The sequence below is a fragment of the Marmota flaviventris genome, chromosome 3 (genome assembly GCF_047511675.1).
Source record: "Marmota flaviventris isolate mMarFla1 chromosome 3, mMarFla1.hap1, whole genome shotgun sequence".
Lineage (NCBI taxonomy): Eukaryota > Metazoa > Chordata > Mammalia > Rodentia > Sciuridae > Marmota > Marmota flaviventris.
This window is the reverse complement of record NC_092500.1, coordinates 68,718,882-68,724,881: the sequence shown is the minus strand read 5'-3', so window position 1 is coordinate 68,724,881 and position 6,000 is coordinate 68,718,882.

Here is a 6,000-nt window from a genome sequence, read left to right as displayed (position 1 = left end):
CCATTCATCACAAAGTCCCAGACTACGCATCCAGTTCTGCCGGTCCTCTGCCTGGAATACCCTCTGCCCACCATCCTTGATGGCTGGATGGCCATCTACTGCTCACCTCCAGCCCACAGGAACCCTGTCCATGGACTTAGTCCTAGATATTTGTCCCATGTGCCTTTGACACATCACAGCCATCACTGATGGTCTGTTGCTGGCAACACAGCTTCGTTAACCCCAGCACTGCCATTTAACTTTCCATCCAGTTATTTCTTTAGCTCCCGTCTGAAATTCCTTAAGATCGTGCCTCCTGAGTCCCCGCCACCAGCTGCTTCAGATTGCCATCCAATGGGTAGATGAACTGTCAACACGTGTCTGGGACAAGTAGTAATCAATGAGGACGAGGGAACCTGGTAGCCCTACAGTGCCACTCGTTACTTAAGACGTGAGTGACAGCGATTAGCAAAGCAGAGGTGACTGGATGGACCCCGTTGAGCTGTCGAGTTTGTGTGTAGCACAGTTTGTATGTAGGGGACCGGCAGGCAATGGATGGAAGTAAGGCCTAGGAATTCATCTTAAAGTTGTGTTTTCATGGCAAACACGTTATTTTTGGCTATGTATGTATGTGCATTTGGGGCCAATGGAAATTTGGGTGGGGACCTAAATCCCAGAACCACCTGCTATAGTTTGGATGTGGTATATCCCCCAAGGATTTTTATGTTGGAAGCTTGGTCCTCCATGTGATGGTGTAGAGCTGGGCCTAATGAGAGGTCACTGGGAACACTGCCCTCAGAGAGGATTGAAGAAGTTTTCCTGGGACCCCTGGGTTAGTTCTCCTCCTGGTTCTGTCTTCTTGTCTGATGATATAATCTCTTATTCTCCAATGTTCTCCTGCTAAGATGCCATAGCTGTTAGGCCCTCACCAAGGAAGCCACTGATCTTGGACTTTCAGCCTCCAAAATTATGAGAAAAAGAAACCTGTTTTCTTTATAAAGTTAGCCAGCTTCCAATATTTTGTTATAGTAACACAAAACATACTAATACACCATTCTTCGGCACCACCACAGGCATCAGGCAGAACCCAGGATTCCAGCAGCCTCTGAAGCCACATGAAAAAGATGATTCAACTTCATCCTGCTTCTCTAGGATTCCAGAGTAACCACCTGCCTACACTTTTGCCAGCTATGCTAATGTTTATTTTAAATTGCCCAATAGTGATGATAAAGTAAATTTGCTATTGCAGGTCCTCAAACTTCAGCAGCTTCGGAGAGCATCTAGAGGCAAGGCATGAACAAAGACAAGTGAACGAGACAGGCAGACAGTGACAAGGAGACCTGGAGAGACAGCAAGGGAGCGAGCAAAGAGGAGATGGAGAGAGTGAGACCTGAGGAGGCCAACCAGGAGCCAGGCTCTGAGAGAGGCACCTGGCTGACCTCTTGCCCTAGGTGTGCTGGCACAACTGGGCTTTCCTGTCTTACAATGACAAGACAACAGGACTTGGAAGAGCAGTTCCTGACCTATGTGTGAAATTCTGCAATCTGTCAAAATTCTCATAATTATCATGCAAGGTAGTCAGGTTGTGGGAAGCTTCCCCCTTTCTCATGAATTCATTCGTTCACCTGACAAACAGGAACTGAGCACCTGTGCGCCAGGTGCTATGCTGGGAAAGGTGGATACCAGGGTGAGAGGCTCAGCATCTGGGAGAAAGATGACCAGCAAAATGCACCTAAAGAGGTGATTGGGGGGCAGCAGGGCATGATGTGTATACTGTTGATTCTGAAGCCACACTCCTTGGGTTCCAATTCCAGCTCTGCCACTTACAGCTGTACAACCCTAGGAAAGTTCCCTGACCCCTCTGTGCCTCAGTCTCCCCTACAGATGTAAAATAGAGGCAGTAAGAAGACCTAACAAAGCTCTTGTGAGGACTGAGTGAGTTAATGCTCACAACATTTAGAATAGTGCCTAGCACATGAAAAGACCGGGTAAGTGTTTGTTAAAAAATAGGAACACAAAGGGTCCAATTTAAAAGGGTAGTTAAGGAAAGCCTCCCTGGAAAAAATGGCATTTAAAACAGAGACATGAAGCATGAGAAGGTGGCACCTTCTTTAAACTCTCCATAATGTAATATTTCTTCCATACTTCCCAAAATCAAGTTAAAAACGTGCATTCAGTTTTTTTCAGTCCTTTGAGTCGGATGATCCTTCCTTGAGTCGCACTGCCTAACTCACCTGGTTTGATGCCAAAGGTAACCAGCTGGTTTCTGGGGGTGTGGCCTGTGGCCTGAGGCACTGTGCTTTGCTGGGGAAAATTAAGAGCTTCAGTGGGGAGCAAATCCGGGGTTCCAGCCTCCCAAGCCTTGGGCTATTAGATGAGATCACCTGCAGCTGACCTATGGGAACCCAAGAATCAAGAGAACAGAGGTGGCTGACCTCTGCTGTGAGCCACCAGGAAACCCCGCTCGCACATGCAGCCACTCTGTCTAGTACACAGGTGTTCCTACAAGACTCAGTCCTAGCAAAGCTAAGTAGGTGAAACTGGCCCCCTACCTCTCCTTCTGATTCCAAGCTTGGGGTGCCATGTGATCCCCAGGCTACTGCAAAATCCTGTAGGTAACACTCAGGACCTTGTCACCTTGCCCTGCCATAAAAATTTCCTTAATGCCTTTGGCTTGGGTCTTCTTCTGTTTTTCTCCTTAAAGTGACCAATAGAAGTATTCCTGAGAATCTTTCCAAGTTGTGCTGCTACATAACAGGGTCTTTGAGCTCAGACAACTAGAGCTCAGAAGAAGGTGAGCAGTCATGCACCTGGGCAGATTTATGAGTAGAGAGCCCTTTAAGCAAAACTGCGTGTAGTGGACTAGCCCTCCCATAGGCATCCCTGGCTAGAGGTCACCCTGGGAAAGTGCTCAGCGGGATCTGCTCTGCCTCAGCCTTGTGACACACTGAGCTGCCTAAGAGAAGGAAACTAACACTAAACACTTCTAATTCGAATCCCTGGATCTCATTGAGAAAACTGAGGCCCAGGGAGAGAAGAGATTTGCCCAAGGCCGCATAGCTTTTAAGGACTGAGGCTCTGCCCACCTATGCACGTTGCCCATTGCCCACCTGTACTGCCACAGCTCTAGTGGATGGGGGATTTTCTAGGTGGTTGAGGAAGGTTTAAATGTCCTGTGGTCAAGGTCCTAGCAAAATGTCACTCTCCCCACTGGTTTGTGGCTGGAGTCCTCTAAATGCCAGGAAAGCGAGAGCTGCCCTCTCTTCAGCAACCCAGAAACGGCTCCAGCTAAGTACGAATCACACCCCAGTGAGAAAACTGAGACTCTGAGCATTTTCCAGTGGCCTAGAGCAAGATGGGCATGTCAGGGCAATGCCCTAAGTGTCCAGCTCCCTGGCCCAGGGTCCACACCAGCCAGTCTCCATACAAACAAGCAACCAGAATCCCACATCTCCCAGCACACTGAGCTCAGCCTTCTTCCTGCTTCTGGGCTCCTTCTTGGTGTTCCACCTACCCCAGGACCCCATCAAGGTCACCTGCTCCAGGAAGACCCCCAGGCATGGGAGAGAAGATGCTCAGGAGCAGCTGAGTCAGACTTGGCTTCTTAGAGTAATCCAGTTTCATCATCAGTGGGAGTGAAGGTAGCCTTCCATCTCCTGGGCCACAAGCTCCTCAAACCTCAGGTATCATCAGACTAGGCTGCAAGGGGGCTGCCCCACAGGTCTTGAAGACTCTGGGAGGATCTGAGAGAAGGATGCCTGAATTGTTGGTGCAGACCACCCTGAACATCTAGCTGGGCAGGCCCAAGAGGGTACTTAGTGTAAGCCCATGGCCTTGGCAGATGCACAAGGAGACCAATACTTTGTATATTGGCAGGGTATAAGAACATGTTTTGGAAACATAAGTACCTTCCAGGCTATAGATTTGTGGGAAAGAGGGAATAATTAAAAATGACTACAAGGTCAAAGTTAGCTCCAACCACCTGCTGCCCTAACTATCTGATACTTGGGTGGTTTATACCAGTGGTCAGCTGGGAGCATCCCAACAAGAGAGGCAGAGCTGTGCAGATTGATGAGGGGGGATGCTTGGCTGGGGCTCTGGACCTGCATTCCAACATGGGAGCAGCTCTAGGCCTTGATGTTTGGGGGTGAGGGGGAGACATGACAACCCAAGGTTTCTACCACTCTCTGGATTTGACCCTGAAGCATGACTCCGTGAGGGCTAGGACTACCTGTCTTGTTCACAGAACCCCTACCAAGCCCATAGGTTAATCTTTGAAAACAAAGAGTTCTGGGAATGGAGAGAGGAATATCTCTGCCTGGATCTATTCCTACAAGAGAAGAAAATGTTGGGGTTCAGGGAGATAACACTGAGAGTGCCAGGACATTCCCAGGGCATGGCTGATACACATCCAATTACACCAGCCACCCAGTTATTAAGAAGCAGTTATGTGACCATAAGCAAATCTTCCTGTACTTCCATTCCTTAGTAAATATCAGCAGCACTTATTCTATCATCCGGATAAAAGTGACACAATAGATGGGAAAGTGTGAGGATGGGAAAGGGTGGACGCACTGTTCAAATCTGTCTATCATTGTAAGACCTGTGAATAACAGAAACGTCAAGATGAATCTGTGTGCTTGGGAGGCAGAGTGGCCACAGCTGTGAGGCCCGAGAGAGCAGGCCTGTCCCCTGCAGGCTCTGACTCAGTTGAAGCGGGGCTGGTGCTAGGGCTCTGTCTCTGTACTGATGGAGTTTCAGGGAGAGGGCAGGGCTGGCTCCCGGGAGAGAAGCTGGAGCAGCCCAAGGGTCAGGAGCCCCCCAAACTGTTCCAGCCCTTCATCAGGCTCTGTCCAGCCTCCCAGAGAAGCATGAACCTCCCTAGTAGGATACTAACCTGGCACTGCTTGCCTCCATCATCACAGGGAAACCAAGCCAAAGGAAAAGGGAGGAGTGTGTGTGTGTGTACACACATGCACATACACACATACACACACACACACACAGGTACAAGAATGACATTCTCTGCCCTGTTCTCCCAATGTACACACACACACACACACACACACACACACACACACACTCCCTGTTTTCCCTCTTTTTAGGAAATGGGTAATTTCAAGGATGGATCTCAGACCATACTCCCTCCCTCATTCTTCCCTCTCAGTCAGCCCCTGAATTCTTCCACCCACTGTGGCTTTCCTAAAGTTGGGACAAAAATGGGACCCCCTACACACAACCCGGACTGATAGGAAGCAGAAGGGGATGCCTCCCCTCCTTGCCCACACCTGGGCAATCACAAGGCTGCCATAACAGAGAGCCTTGTCCTCCTCCTCAGCCTCCTGTCCTTGAGTGCTGACCCACCCCTGCTTCTCCTGCTCCTGAGTGGGTCCTCCTGCCAACCCTGAGCACTGTTTCCTGACAAGTCCCCTGCACACAGCTCTGTGCCCTGTCTGAGAAGCTGAGGCAGCTCAGAGTTTCCAGAGTTGGTCAAGGTGGAAGGAAGACCCACCTGTAGCCCAGAAATTCTATCAGGACATAGGTGTGACTCAAGAAACTGGGGAAAGACAAAAGCCTGTCACATGGTTGGACTGCTGTAGCATTGCCACGCTGGTCTCACCCTGGAGTCTGAGAGGATGGCAAAGAGCCATGGCTTGGTGACTGTCGTGGGCTTGGCTGAAACATGGACAGACAATGGGCTCAGAAGGGAAGGCTCCTGGTACTCCTGACTCACCGATGCCTGGTCCTCAAGTCACAATTGCTCAGCTGGGAAAGCTCCGGCGCCTGTCAGCCTCCATCCCTTCCTTCAGGCAAGGGAACTGGCTGGGTTACCTGTGCACTGGCTCCACCTCAGAAGCTACCTTGGACATCACCCAAGGTGATGCTGCCCCTCTATGGGACTGTTCTCCACAGTCATTTCTGCCACAGAGGCAGGAGCTGCTGGTTTTTTTTTTTTTTTTTTTTTTTTTGTGCGTCATTAACAGATAGATGACAATCATCATAGCCATCTTGCAAATGGAG